Source organism: Corvus kubaryi, unplaced genomic scaffold (genome assembly GCF_017639235.1).
Source record: "Corvus kubaryi isolate FWS band 111438036 unplaced genomic scaffold, C.kubaryi_AGA036_p1.0 37334, whole genome shotgun sequence".
In the NCBI taxonomy this organism is placed as follows: Eukaryota; Metazoa; Chordata; class Aves; order Passeriformes; family Corvidae; genus Corvus; species Corvus kubaryi.
This window is the reverse complement of record NW_024581108.1, coordinates 4,635,484-4,650,515: the sequence shown is the minus strand read 5'-3', so window position 1 is coordinate 4,650,515 and position 15,032 is coordinate 4,635,484. Positions and strand designations below refer to the sequence as shown.

The 15,032-nt window shown below is 37.3% G+C and overlaps 1 long non-coding RNA gene across 6 annotated transcripts in view; it reads left to right on the top strand.

Annotated features, from left to right (window-relative positions):
- LOC121665568 overlaps positions 1-15,032 on the top strand; it is an 86,041-nt gene that overhangs the window by 34,967 nt on the left and 36,042 nt on the right. For 5 of the 6 annotated variants that reach the window (XR_006016406.1, XR_006016404.1, XR_006016405.1 and 2 more), the window contains exon 2: positions 4,960-5,043. This is a non-coding gene — a long non-coding RNA (uncharacterized LOC121665568). Of the gene's footprint in view, positions 1-3,656; positions 3,744-4,959; positions 5,044-15,032 lie in introns of those variants that run through there. The other variant, XR_006016402.1, reaches the window with a different exon arrangement.

Here is a 15,032-nt window from a genome sequence, read left to right as displayed (position 1 = left end):
AATCCTTTTGGCTTTCATGCAAACTACACTGTGTGGCCAACAGAGTGTGAATTTTCCTATATTTTGAGCAAAAATGCAATATGTTTATGGTGACACTGCTATTGCACTAAGTTACAAGATTCACTTCAGTTACATTGCTATAAGTTTATTTAATTTAGATTAACAAAACCCATCATAGTATTAAGATAATCAAAACTGTGTAAATAACAGAAGCTTCTTTTGAATAAATAAATCTATTTTTGAATAGACAAAGAGCATAATACATTTTGCTGTAGTCTAGGACAAAATGCCGTGTATAAGAGTTTCAATAACTGTCCATGGACAGTCTTTGCTGTAAATGAATGTTTTTGAATAACACCAGTAATCTGAAGGTAATGAAAGCAGTTTATGCAAGGTGCAATAAACAGCCATTGTTGTGTCTACAGAACATTACTTTATGCTACTGTGAAGATGATGTCTTTTTAGTCTTCTATCTGTTTTGAAAAAAAAATAAAATTCAGAGGCCACTAGTCTGAAAGAAACAAGGACAAGATAATAACTAGAGATGCAATTAATCCCTGTGCTTTGGAATAGGACAAATTGTTACAACAATCACAGAGAAAGCTGTACAGAGGTTACAGGGAGGCAAGTTAATGCAATGCTTAAAAAAAGGGAACAAAGAGTGTTAGACCTAAATTACAAGAGCAAAGAAATGAAAATACTGCTTAATAAGAAACAAATGTTGCATGCTGTGTATTAACAGTGGAATGCTTGCAGAAAATATGGAAAAGTCTTTGTTTACTCAACCCTGACTCATGGGCAAAGGTTTACATAAACTGGGCTTCTCTCCTGATCACAAGTATGTGGGAAGTCCTACGGGGATGGGTAGTCAATAGAGGGCTTCTCTCTCACTTGAAATCAGACAAATGTTTGGATTCAGTCACTCAGGGTAAAAACTTGGTTGCATAATTGTCAGCAAAAAGCTCCTATTTTATCACTGGGGCCAAAATCTCACTAATGCAGCAGGCTCCAGCTTTGTTGCCAGCACTGGTTTCTAAAGGAGCAGTGGAGTGCTGGCAGCCAGGATCCATGGCTGGATCCTAGCCCTGCTCCCGTATGGCAGCACACGTTGCTGTGGGGCTTCCCAAGCTGCTTCTGGGGCTCTCTTTCACTCACTGACAGGAATGAGCTTTTGTCTTATGTGCAAAGGAGGAAATGTGAGCAATAAAAGTCCTCCTTAATGAATATAGAGAGCAGATCCTGCTTTCAGTCATGCCCTTTCAACCTCACTGAAGTCGAGGCCATCTTGACTCATCAGGACTCTTTCAAGCCTGCATCACCTCCAGAAATCCAGAGAGCTTTTGGGATGTTAAGGACCAGGACCAAGAAACCAGAGGTTTATATAGTGGGACATCAGAGTGGGGAAGAGAAAATGCACCTAGAAAGGACCACAATGGGTCATATAAACCCTTATTACAGTCTATAGCAATTTAATGAAAGTAAGTCAGAATAAATAAATACTTGAGGTAGAACCAAGAGGCAGCTGACGCAGTCAGTTGACGTATTGCATCACTAAATTACCCTCCTCAAGGGGAAGGGATAAAAGTTCCATGGGTTTGGTTTTTTTTTTTCCTGCTTTAAAAAAAGTTTTAATAATTCAAAGAAATGCCTAATGTTGGTAAATTTACATGGTAAGTACTTGATGGATTGAATTAATTCCCTTCTTTGTGTGCTGACATCCTTCTCGCTGCATAGGGAGATTCTACAGATGTAGAGAAATGCTGCACAGGATGGGATGTTTTTTTTATGGCATTTCCGTGTGCTTTAAATCTCTGAAGAATTTTCTGTGTGTGTGCTTTATATTGAGTCATTAAGTACATTAAGTAAAAACAAGCTTATTCACAAACCAGCTTTGATCTAGGCTTCCTGTGATTTATCTCGGCTGCCTATAGCATGCACTGAAATTCTACCTGATTGTTATTAGCTCCCCAAATATTTATATCACTCTAGATAATCAATGCTTATCACAGCCAATACAGACGTTACAAGTTCCTCAAAGAACGGCACTGTCAGCATAATAGCATTTTAATTATTGCAGCATATGTTCTCAAATAAGTCTTTTCTTTCCAGTATCAATTTAAACTATACACATCTTATTAATAGATGATGTTAAAAATATTGTACATGTAAATTACAGCTTTTCCCACTAAGTGTAAGAAGCAATAATGCAATGTCTTGGAGGTATAAATGTTCACTTAATTTAAATCATGTTGCTAGCGCTGTTTTCTGTTTTCATTCCCTTGCGTTCGCACTCTCTACAGGATGTTTTTCATTCAACTGCTGTGTAAAACAAATTTGCTTGTGGGGGTTTGGTGATATAAAGCATCTGACTGGCACCAGTGCATTAGCTATTCTACATGTAGCTGAAAACATAAATTCAATATTTGGAGAAGTAGAGATAGCAGCATCTACTGGTTTAGAAGACTCAGATGACATGTTTTTGGTTATCAAGTGTGCTGCAAGTTCACAGGGAAGTTCCATGGAGAACATGCTGAGCCCTTCTGTCCCTCAGCTTCCCAACTTTATGTAGCCTCTTACTCCCTGCACCATTTTGAAGTTCTCCAAAAAGAAGTGCAATGCTTCTTTCTTTTATAAAAAGAAGTTTCAGAGAAAATTGTATTATTAACTTTGTAAGGGAGACTAAACGTTCATCTGTCTCCTAACAGAATCTAGTCTAGAAACCCCACAAAAATACTTCTGTAGGCAGCACAGTCATGCTTTGAAAAGGGAAATCACTCTTTATCTCTTTATAAAAGTACTTGCTGCTCATGCAAGTTATTAAGGACTCAGTTCTGAATCAGAATTCTGATTCCGTCTTCTGGATAGACACAAATCAGAAGATAGATATACAAATCGTTGTGAGGATTTTTCATGCTTTAGCTACCTAAAACTTTGACTCTCTCCTCTCTCCTAAAAACACATTGCTTTTATTACTGTTCTCATGCCATGAATCTGTAATTTTTTGTCTCTGATATATACAGAATATACAGACACATACATATAATGCCCCCAATGCCGATCTACAAAAGTTTGCTGAAATTCTTGGTACTTTCAACTCACAATGAGTACAATAATCAAAGCTTTTCCTGAAAATACCTGTTCCTAATGTCACTGGATTAGTTCAAAATTTCAGCTTCTGTTCAAAATGCAGGCTTTCTGGAACCTCAAACCACCTAGTAAATCTGGACCTTTCAGGACTGACTTAAAAAGCTAAAACGTAACAGTAGTAAGCTATCCGTCTGTTTAGAAGGAGAGAATAATTTTGATAAACACTTATTTTAAAGTTTATAATCCATCCAAACAAATCTTCTGCTGCTGTTTCTTTTGCAGGCTTACACACTTGCCATTTTACAAATCATGCAATGTAATCATTGTGGGTCCCCAAAGCCTCTGTTTCTAGTCATGCTATCTGTGAAAGACATGTTTCTTCTGCTGGAAAATGATATATTGTATGTCATCTTTATTGTTATTTACTAGAATCATAGAATCATTTAGATTAGAAAAGACCTTTTAGATCATTGGGTTCAACCATAATTGAAGAATTTGGATGAGTGTGGTGGGTTTTTTTGAAGGAAAACTTTGCTTTTCTGGTTTTATTTATTAATATTTTTTTATTTTCCAGATTCAAAATGATAGCTCGAGCTCACTTATTGGTGCCATAAGATCACTGATCACCATCACAAGTTTGCAAACTAAAAAGCACGGTAAAATTAAGTTGATTTAATTCAGAATTGAATGTAAACTCTTGTTCCTAAAAAACCAGTTGCACGTATGTGGGTAATTTTCAATGCAGTGGATAAACTTTCATAATTCATTTGATTCCTTTCATAATTCATTTGATTGTTTTTGTACAACAGCTTTGCTGGTGGACTCTGACAAATGTGATACTCATGCTGTGTGAATGTCTCATATATGTACAAACTGTACCAATTCAAGGTAACAACCAGTGGGAATAAAGCACTACCTGCTGACCTGTAAATGTAAACAGAAAAGAAAATGGAAAGAAAAAAGGACCATGTTGGTGATGCAAATTACATTTTAGGATTAAGGAAATAGTCACTGGAAATAGTTGCTGTTGAGCAGACTCCTCTGTTTTCTATTAGAAGTGTATGAATTGTTTCCTTTACACTGTTGAAATATAGAGAAAGGCTTTTAATGCAGACAGTTAAATTCATGGTGACAACCCTTGTGGTGTACTTGGGATCTGTATCCTTGTGGGCTGGTCTGTTGCACTGATCTCTGAGGACAAAAATGTCAGGAGATTGATTCAGTGCCACTGAACTTGTATGCACTAGAAGGGCAGTAGATTTAAAGTTTTCCTTCAGCATAGGTTGGTTGTCTTCAAGTAAAGTTTCAGGTCACTTCTGGGGCATCATTGCAGGTAAATGTGCACTGTGTTTACTAGTCTCTGGTAGATAAGAAGGTTTCAGTTTTAATGATTGCAAGATCAAATATTTGACAAAAAGTGAAAAGCAAAGACCGGAGGTATATATTCTAGAGTGAAAGAGGGAGGAGAATAATGAGTTTGAGAAGAATAAAACACAGATTTGTTAGTGGAAAAGAATGCTACAAAGGTCTCTGTGTGAATCTTTGGTTCCTGGAGTTTCTGCCAATTCCTTTTATTACTATTTCAAGTAACCAGGTACATATGGCATGTTTGTAAGTAAAGCAGTCAATGAAGTTAGTTACACCTCTGCATTTATTACCCTACCCCTGAGTATTATTAACTTTTACATTCCCCATAAAATATAATTTATCACTTAAATAATTTGCTTTGTGTCAGGGTTCAGTGTGCTCCAGTGCTTTCCTGCTCATTAAATGAGATATTTTTACTTAATGAGCCCAGAATGTCCTTTGCATTTAACATTAGAGTTGATTTCAAACACTCCATTTTTCTAACATATTTGTATGTAATTTCAGAATGTGGACTTCATTCCATAGTCTTACTCTGAAGAAAAAAGAGCTACAAAGAATAATGACCCATGACTTCTGGAGAGGAACACAGTAAGTATGGGTGAATATTTTAAAAAACCCCTATTATCTACCTGCATTTTGCATTCTTTCAACTGGTTTGAAAGTCTGAGTTACTATTTGAGCCTGATGCTGCAGTTATTACATACATAATACTCCATTAGGAAAGCATGTTCAGAAGGGACTGCAAGATATGGATTTCCATGAAATTAACAGTATTTAAAAATAACCCCACCCTTAGATGTGTGTGCGTGATACCCTGATTCATGTAGCATCTAGTCTTTCAAATATACACAGTTCACATATAAAATAAATATCCACAGGATAAATAAACATCATAGAACTCTAGCAATATACCCCTAATGGGAATCTGGCTCATCTCTTTGCAATTGCAAATAATCACTTTGCAATTATTTAATAAAATCTGAGTAGAGAAACCCTCTGTGCAGTAAATCATTTGCTCATAATAATCACTGGAACCAAAAACCAGCCCAAACCTCTGAGCTATCTCAGCAATTCCAGGATAAACACTGTGCTGCTACACTTTAAATGGAATTTTGCCACCAGCTAGATCTCAAGGAGTCAGTGAGTAGTGTATGATGGATTCACAAGTGGGTGTTCATTTGAGTCCATTATAACGAATGTGGCCATCTGTGCATCAGCTGTACACCACTGACATGCAGGGTGCAAGTCTGATCAGTCAGGTGCTCAGGATCCATGGCAATGTGCATGGTGTGAAACACTCAATAAAGGATAGTAAAGCAGAAAATTAATCCCATTAAAATGTTAATATTGTAATATAGAATTTTTTTTTCTTCTGAGTGACAAAAGAATAACTCGGGAAATAAGCAAACATACATTTATATTCAACTGAACTTACAACTTTTTTTCAGAGTATATTTGGCCATCATTAAATGTCATATGCACATTCTCCCATGGTTGCCTTGTCTCACCTGATTAAGAGCTTGGGCCTCTCTTTCTGTTTGCTCCTCTGGACCAGTTTCCTTGGCTGACCTCCTTTTCCTACAAGGCATGTGCAGCCATGTAAGTGTGTGGCAGCTGGATGTGGTGGAAGTGTAAATTGTGGGAATGCCATGGTTACCATGGCACATGGTGGGCAAAGGAGCACGAGCAGGAGGTAGCAGTGGGCAGGCAGTCTGTGCCTTGGTGTAGCAGCCCTCTTCAATACACCATCATGATTACCAGGGGAAATCTCAAAATTCTCATCAGACTGGCAGAATCAGCTTATTTAAAAAAAAGTTTTTTAGAATAGTGAAATAATGTTTCACGAGACTGGGTCATGCCTTGTAGGTCAAGGAGAAAAAGAACATTTCCCTGACTGGGGCAGTAGAAGTTAACAGTAGCGTGATTACTCGTGCAAGTGTATGAAATGTGAGAGCTTCATCTTTGCCATAGAGGGAGGGAAAAACAAATGAAAAATTGGAATCAATGTTGATTGTAATTTAGTGAGGGGCGAACACACCCAGGTTGTTTATTAACATCATCTCATCATTGAAAAGGCTACTAAGTAACATAATTGCTCTGATACAGACTGGGGAAACAATGTCATCAACTGTAAGGGAATCTGTACTCTTCTCTTGCTGTTACTCATCAGAGAGTGCATCACCACCAAGAAATCAATTTATTTTGGTTTTCCTTACAATCCTTCATCATTTTGTCCATTTGAGCTGCAGACAGTTAAGGCTGGCACATTCAAGCTGAATGCTTTTTTTTTTTTTTTTGTATTTTTCACTGTAAAACTTAAAGGAAAAATGCTGGGGTTTTTTTTGGTTTGTTTTGTGCTTTATTTTGTTTTTGTTCCTCCCTGTTCCCCCCTGAAAAAAAATTTAGGCTATAATTTGCTCTGGGGAAATACTGAATTATTATTTTAGATACTGAAATTTGTAATATTGTAGCATATTTATATGACCTGGTGGAATCTCAAATGATAAGAGACTTTTGTTTTCCTTCTGATTCTATAATAGCAATAGACCTGCCCTTCATTTCTTCATTTCATTACAGTTTTAAGGATAGGTTTGAGATATTTTAAATTTTGTTTGAATTACTTTTCTAGATAATAATTATCACTGAATGTTGTGTTTCAAATTCTAATGTCAAAGAATATCTAAAATATCTAGCCAAAATAATTAATTTTTAAAATCAGTTTTTATCTTCTGCACTGTGAATGTTTAGTTGCTCTGGATGAATAATAGTTTGGTTTTTATATCATATAAATCCTGGGGATGTCTCAATGTGTGCAGAAAGGAAAATGTGATACACCTACTTGAGAAATTTCTATGATGGGTCAAGAAGTCTTTTGGGAGAGGAGGTTGCTGAGTTAGAGTCAAGACTGGACCTACTGGAGCTTTCTCCCCTTTATCCTGTACTACTCCTAGAAACACACACGTTTTTAGAAAATTCAGGTAGATTATAGAGGAGCCACGCCTATAATATCCCCTTCATTCCTGTGACTGGCAGTTTGCATTTTATTAGTATGTGCACATCTGATCTTGGCATGGGTATTAGGAAATAATTCTTTTCATCAGGGCACTGCCAGGGCTGGGTTTTGGTTGCTGTTGTTTTAGCTGATGGTGTGATCCTAAGCCTGGGCAAGAGCACAGTTTGTTGCGGAAAGTCTCTGGCAAACACTCACATGGGAGGTATTGCAGAACTGCTCACTGGCACTAATGAAAAGGGACTGACAGGTGCCTGCAGCCCAGCTGAAGGGTGTTCATATCAGGCACCTTGAGAAAGTGAGGAGCACAGCAAACTAAGGTCATACCCTGATTTTTCTCTGACATTTGAGACCCTTGTTTTGGACTAGAAATGGTTGAAGAGGGAATAAATATCAGATGGATGATACAAGTGTCATTTAAGGGATAGTACATTGTGCCACTGGGTTTGTATCAAAGGGTCCAGTATATGTATCTTTTGGTAACAAATTTTACTTAGCTTTGTTTTTTTAATTAACTATTTGCAATTGAGAAATAATCTATGCAGTTTCAAGAGAGGGTGAGATAATGGTGCTTATCAGATTCCTTCTGGGAATGGCAGTAAGTATTTTATAGCTAGTTTCAGTTAACATAAACTTTCTCTGAATCAGATGCATAACTTTTTACATGTGTAGACTAAGGCCAAAGGTTCTCTTCACTCTTTGAAAGCACTGATACTAAATTTTTTATTAGTACCCATGATAAATAATGCACTTGACTTCAGTTTTGACAGTACTATTGTGAGAAACTGTGACACATTTCTTTCAGAAGTACCTAAATAGCCAACTTTAATGCTGAAGAAAAGTTTATCTTTGTTTTAAATGAATTCTTTGATCAGTTTAAGTTACCTCCTGATGGCTGCAGCCTTTCTTGCATCAGTGGTCTCTGTGTTGCTGCCATCATGTTGTTTGTGTGTTCATGGCTGGCTTTCAAGCTATCATTTCTTTGTGTCTCTGTGTGGTTTGGTTTCACAAAGGGATCCTGGATCTAATATTGCCACTGCCATCCACTTTGCCAATATATGTGTATACTTGCAGGTGTCCAGAAACTCTTGCAGAAAAATGTAAATTGCTGTTCTTAAACCTAAACACACAGATTTTCATAGTTCATACTATTGGCCACTGTGCCTGAGTTCTGAGTTATTTGGGCGCTCTCCTGCTTTTATAGCTCAGATTCTTCACACTTTTCTATTTGAGTCTTGTAATGCTTTGACTTCTCTGCTATGTTTGGGATGCTCCCATATTGTTTTCAATTTGGCTGCAGTAGCTTCGCTGGCTTGCAAAATCCCAGGCTTTATTTTAGATCTTTGATACACTCTTTCCCAGTGTTTTATACAAAATCCAGAACACCATCCAGCTTTCTATCAGGAAACTAACCCTTCCCTTCAGATTGTGAGGTTCATTGTAGTTCAGATCAGTTAAAGGCTTCTCTGTGTTTTCTCTCTCTTTTTTTACTGCTTGCTTGAAATTGAATTTATTGGATCCTTTTACATGGAAGTATTTTACCTGTAAGCTGATTCAAACCTCCTAAACTCCTAGTCTTAAATGAACTTCAAATAGTTGTTGAAAGTTGTGAGTGATACAGGCCAGGTTTTCTAAGCATCCTGTGTTCCTGGGAAGCTAAACTACAGTAAGAAATGCTAAACAGTACAGAACTTTCACCAGAACTTCTGAATTGTCTTAACTGTTGTCTGAAAATTGTAATTTGAAGAAAACAAACCCCTGTAAATGAAACTCATTCTGATGTTCATGAATCTAAGTTTGCCAGCCTGTGAGTCTCCTTCTTTTACTTGTTTAAGCGCACAGTGATTCCATGAGGAAAATGGGCTTGAATCTCATTAGACATCGTCCTGTATTAATGGAACAGGTTCACTCATATTTTATTCATTAAATTATATTTGTCAATATTTTTTTCTATTTTAAGCTCTTACTGTAAAAGAGAGCATTATCACCTCAAAGTATTTGTTTCCTAGAGTGAATGCCAATACTATCCAGTCACACCATATTCTCCTAATTATGCTGAGGGTTTCTTTCCTAACAGCATTTATTTTCGGGTGTCAACAATACTTCAGTTAAATGTAGTGTAAAGTGCACTTATTTAGCAAACTTGTCCTTCAGAAAAGAGTTTTTTTGTCTTTAAAAAACCACTAGATTGTTTCTTTCTGTCAGTGCATGATACAATAGAAAACTTAAATCAATAATGCTTCTTATTCTTATGCAATTGATGCATAACATCCTTCTTCACACAGAGGTTTAATGTGTTGTAAATTAATTATCTGGAATGCGTAGAGGGTCAATGGACCTTGGTATGACTGGGATGTAATGTTAAAGTGTTCCATTTCCTTCCAGCCCTGCTCAGTTCTCTTGTCGACTCCTCTCTGTGTCAGCTATGCCATCTTCTGCGCTTTGGTCCCTTAAGTGTTGTTAATGCCCCTTGAGGGCTTGATCGATAGGAAAAATTTGCTTTACCATAAATTTGTCCAACAATTTTCTTTCTTCTGAAGATGGAGTATCTTTCTTAACTGTACTTGCATAATGCTTCTTAGTAAACTATTCTTACTCTTACAGAAGTTTAAAATAATAGCCATATTTTAAATCAAATTTAAATGAAGTTGTGGAGATTCTGCATAAACAAATGCAGATGTAATTTTTGGCTTGTAGGTCCTAAAATGAATCAAGTATGCTTCAAGTGTCTGTTAGGAAGAGTTTTGCTTTACTGTATCTACACATCAAACCACATAGATGAATAAAATTGTTACTAACTGTGAAGAAATGCTGAGGGAGAGATTCTCAACCATGAAGAGTGCAATTAAAACATGCATTCACTGGGTTTAAAGTAGCCAATTTCCTTTAAAAATCAGAGAGGCCACTCTATTTCTTTTTTCGAAGCCTGCTTGGCTATTAGTTGCTAGGGTAACAAGATCCAAGATAGTGAATAAGCCCTGTCCAGGCAGCACAGTGTTATGGGTGTCTCAGATGAATGCAAAGAAATGCTGGTAGGAACATTCAATTATGGGTTAGTTTAATTTTTATTTATCCGTCTTTTTACTACAAGGATGGTCAAAATCTGTATGCATTTGTAATTAAAATGGTGCTGGTATGTTTTAATTGTCTGAGTAACAGATGACACTAAACTATTAAAGCAGAAAATACTTCAAATCTCAATGAAAAAAAGGAAAGAGATGCTACTTAAAACTCCCGGCATGTTGGTGGGATCAATTTAATGTCCTGTGCTGTGTCAATGTCACTTTCATAAACTTTTGCTGAAGTGCTTTTCCTACTGTATGTTGAATGATGTTGTCAGGACTGAGTCGGGGGTACGGTGGTCTACTTTACTTCCCTTGATGAAAAGGTCACTGCCACTTGTAAATCTGTTTTACTCCCTGCACAGTTGTTAGTGTCAAAGTCTGTCAGCTCTGTGGGATGTTAAAATTATACAACTGTGGTAGGAACAAGGAACACAAATTCCCAAGTGGTACATCCCAAGAAAAAGTCTCTGATCTTTGTGTAAAAGTTCTGTGGAAAGTTTTTCATTCAGGATTTTCAGCTCACTTTGGCTTGATTGCAGAAATAAACAAAATTTCTGTTTCATTCCTCCCATCTGGTGGGCCCTCCCCACCAATAGCTCATCATAGGGCCACATATGTCCGTAGCTCATGGTTGCAAGTGAAAAAGTCTCTGCTTTATTTTTTTAAGGCTGCAAGGGCTTCAGTTAAAGCACAATTAAAACCTGGCCTGTGTTGTGTTATGTGATTATGTTTTGACAAATCATCACAATAGATCAGCTTCACAATTATTCATAAGTTATTTGGAAAATACAAGGAATAAACAAGAAGTAAAACAACTGGCCAATTTAGGGGAGGACACCTGACCTCCAAACCAAGCTTCCAACCAATTTAAGAAATGGAAATTATAAAAACCTCCAAAAACCTGAACTCTCTTTCCCTTATTCATAGCATCATCTGAACTGTTCTGTGCCTATGCAAAGACAATTTTTTACTCAGCACTTTTCCCATGTGAGTTGTCATACTTTGCTAGTGAACTGCAGCAAACGCAGTGGGAGCAAAACCAGCTGGAGTGCCAAGAGTGGCCATGTCCTCTGAGCTTGATTGATTACGACATGGAGTTTTCGAAGTTTTATGCTCTGGCTGTGCAGGAGATGGACACAAAGTTCTTTGCATGTGAAGTATGGCCAAAGCTTTTAGGTGGTCAATTTCCTGCTTAATCCAAAGACCTCTCCTAAGACAGAGGCAAGCTTTTCACGCTGTGAGGTATTTCCATATGACCTTGCAACTAAATTGATTTTTGAACTGAGTGGAGTAGTTTGCTGCTGAGGAGACAGAATGGGACCTGAAAGGGGCAAACACTGAATCTTTTTGGCTTGACTTTCAGTCAAGGTAACTCACTGGGGTCCTGAAGGTGATGCAAGTAAACATCTGCCAAGTGAATCTTTGTGTCAAGGCAGCCATTGTGGGCAAACTGGGGTAGGCAGCAATGGGTAAACGTATATCAGTGTGCCAAGTAAGCATCAGCATGACAGGGAAGAGGACACACTATGATCCTGATTTCCTTTTGACTTAATTTTGACTGGAAAATTCTCTTTATGTGCCACTGAATCTGATCTAGAAGCTGTCTCAGGGCACTCCTTTCAGTGATAAGAAAGAAGAATCTTTCATATGAAGTTTTTCTTACTGTCTGTTAAATATTTGAATGATAGGTAAGCAAATGATAAAGAAAAGCAAAATCCCTGAAATTTTAATTGCTCTGAGGAAAAATTCACTGCCATCTCTATCAATCACTAACTTGGTTTTATAGATATCTTTCAAAATGTCATCCAATTTGCCTTTAAGATCACAAACACTTTTGCTTAATCCTCCTTCCCTGCCTACTGAGACAATTGCAGCATAAAAATTCACCTTTTCCCTTTATCAGATTCATTTCTACTGTTTGAAATTGCTAAAATCCAAATGGCAGATATTTGTACTTGCATAATTAGAAAGCTGAATAGATGCCTGTTGTATCAGTGCTTGTGTTTGCTGAAGACTCACAATGTTAGAGGGCATGTCTGAGGAATGTAAACAAACATCCACCTTATCAGGACTTTTACCACTGAGAAATAGAAAATAACATTTTTTTCCTACCCTCTGGCCTCCATTATCCCTCCAGTTCACCAGACTTAGCTCAATCTTTTTGTGGTTTCTAATTTTCATCTTCTCTTGGCACAGGCAAATGAAGTACAATTAAAAATTCTTGGAATGATTCTTTTAATCAGGAAGAGTGGTTCGACACTCTCAGGTCTGTACACGCTCATGTAATGGGTATCTGGTATGTAGCTGCTTTTTCACTCTGAAATAAAATAATGTGCACATGCTAATGTATCTGCATACATCTTGGGGATGTTTTTATTCTTTATAAAAAAAGACTTTTAAAAACTGATTATTTATATTTCAAAACAAAAATCAGATATCTATTTGTGATATAAATAATCAGATTTATTCTGGACCAGTCTTCTACATATTTTTCCAGGCAAGAGGAATTAGAGCTCAGAGCAAAGACTGCCAGGATTTTGAGGGCTTTGGAAAAGTTACTTACTGATCAAGCCTACTGAGTGAATATCTGAGATGATTTACAGCCAAAAACGTTTAAGGCCTTGTGTGGCACTTTCAGCCTTTCTGAGGAAAAAGGTTGCCTAATTGTACAAAGATTTAGTAGAAAAGATTTAACCTTTCCCTTAGTAAATTAATTTGAAATACTGAATTTTAAAGTGGTTATAAAGCATTGTGGTCCTTGTGATAAAAGAGGCAATACTTAGGTACTCCTTATCTTTCGGGTCTCCTTTAGCCATTGGGAACTTCATAAAGATGATCTAAAATGGGCTTGTCAGACACCTGCAGACGAGTATCTCCCAGGTATTACTGAGCCTTGTGCTTACGCCTAACCATTGCCTTTCTTCAAATTTTCACTCATATTCTTACTTCTTCCTTTCATGGCAGACAAAATTACACCTCTTTGGACTTCCGAAATGTGTGTCTTCTACATGTCAACCTGCAGAGGTTTCGCTATTTTCTCAGTCTGACATTATTATGCATTCTCTCTCTTTTGCTGTATTTTTTTATTAAAAATTTCAACATTTTTTTTTTAAGTGCACTGAAACACCTTTTCACATTCATCACAGTTTTCCAGATCTCCCATCTGCTTGCACAGTCTGTGATGTCCAAGTCACAGCCTGTTCTCTTTTCTTGGTATTCCAAGTAGACACTTTGTCCTTGTAATTTGTGTCAAAACTTGCCTGGAAACTTTCCTTTCCCTCTTGGCTTACCAGGCACTATTTTGGGATATTCTATCAGATGGACTACCAGACACTACCACTTTGTTTTGTAGGTACAGTGACATGCTGACAGGGCCCAGAGCACAGTATGAAGAGGTAGTTCTGTAGGTCCCAGCTGTGTGCAGATGAAGGATGTCTCTTGTTTCGGACTCTCTTCTGATCTTGGGGAAAGACTTCCCTTTTTTCTTGTTTATCTTGGTCTAGTCTCCAGAATGGATGTTGCCTTAGCAGAGTTAAACTATTCTCAACATCTCTTCATCTAATTGTTAATTTTTTTCTGAGAATGAAGTAGTTTGATATACATGAGGTGACCCAGGCCAGGTATGAAGTGCTTTGCCCCAGCACATGAATGAGTTCATGTGAAGGTTCCTTGTGTGAATTCTTACAGCAGCAGCCCAAAGAACCCCTTATTTGTATGACCAAGACTAAAGGGCTAGATGGACAAATGCAAATTTGCAGTAAGTTTTGCAATATCTGATACGAAGCATCAATATGTTGGTGTTAGGCTAGAGGGCTGCAGGCTTTTTTTGAGAGAAACAGATGTGTGAGATGTGCATCACGTTACCAGTGGTAACATGGACAGCACTTTTGAAAAACCTTCAGCTCAAGAATGTGGCTCAAGCAGAGGTTTAAACTGAAGCCCCTCATCAGATGAGATGGGAAATTGTATTTAGGAAGAAGTGAATAAATACCCATGACAAATCTTCAGCTGCTCTAGTTCATAATGGAAGTTCATTCCCATAATGGAAGATCGTTCATAAATGATCGTTACCCCAAACAGGCTCTCAGTGGCAATAGTAATTTAGGCTGGGAGCAATAACAATTATGTTGATCAAACTATACTAAAGGAGGATGTTTATAAAGATTATCAATTTATGATGAACTTTCAGCTCTGAAAAAAAAGTTTATACTGATACTTAAATTTGCAGAAGCATAAAGTCTTTAAAAAACCCAAAAAATCACTAAAACCTGTAACACTTTAACCAGCCTCATTGAATTGCTTTTCTGCAGAAATTTTGAAGCAAAAACAATTAAGAAGAGCTGTTGTATGCATAAGTGCTAAGTATGTGAAACATTCCCAGCTACTGCCACATGACAACAATCCTGTCCCTGGGGTCAGGATTTTCACTGGTAATTTCAGTGAGGAATCTCTGGGACAGTGAACCTGCTGGGGGAAAACTGGTGACCTGCCACTCCTAAGCC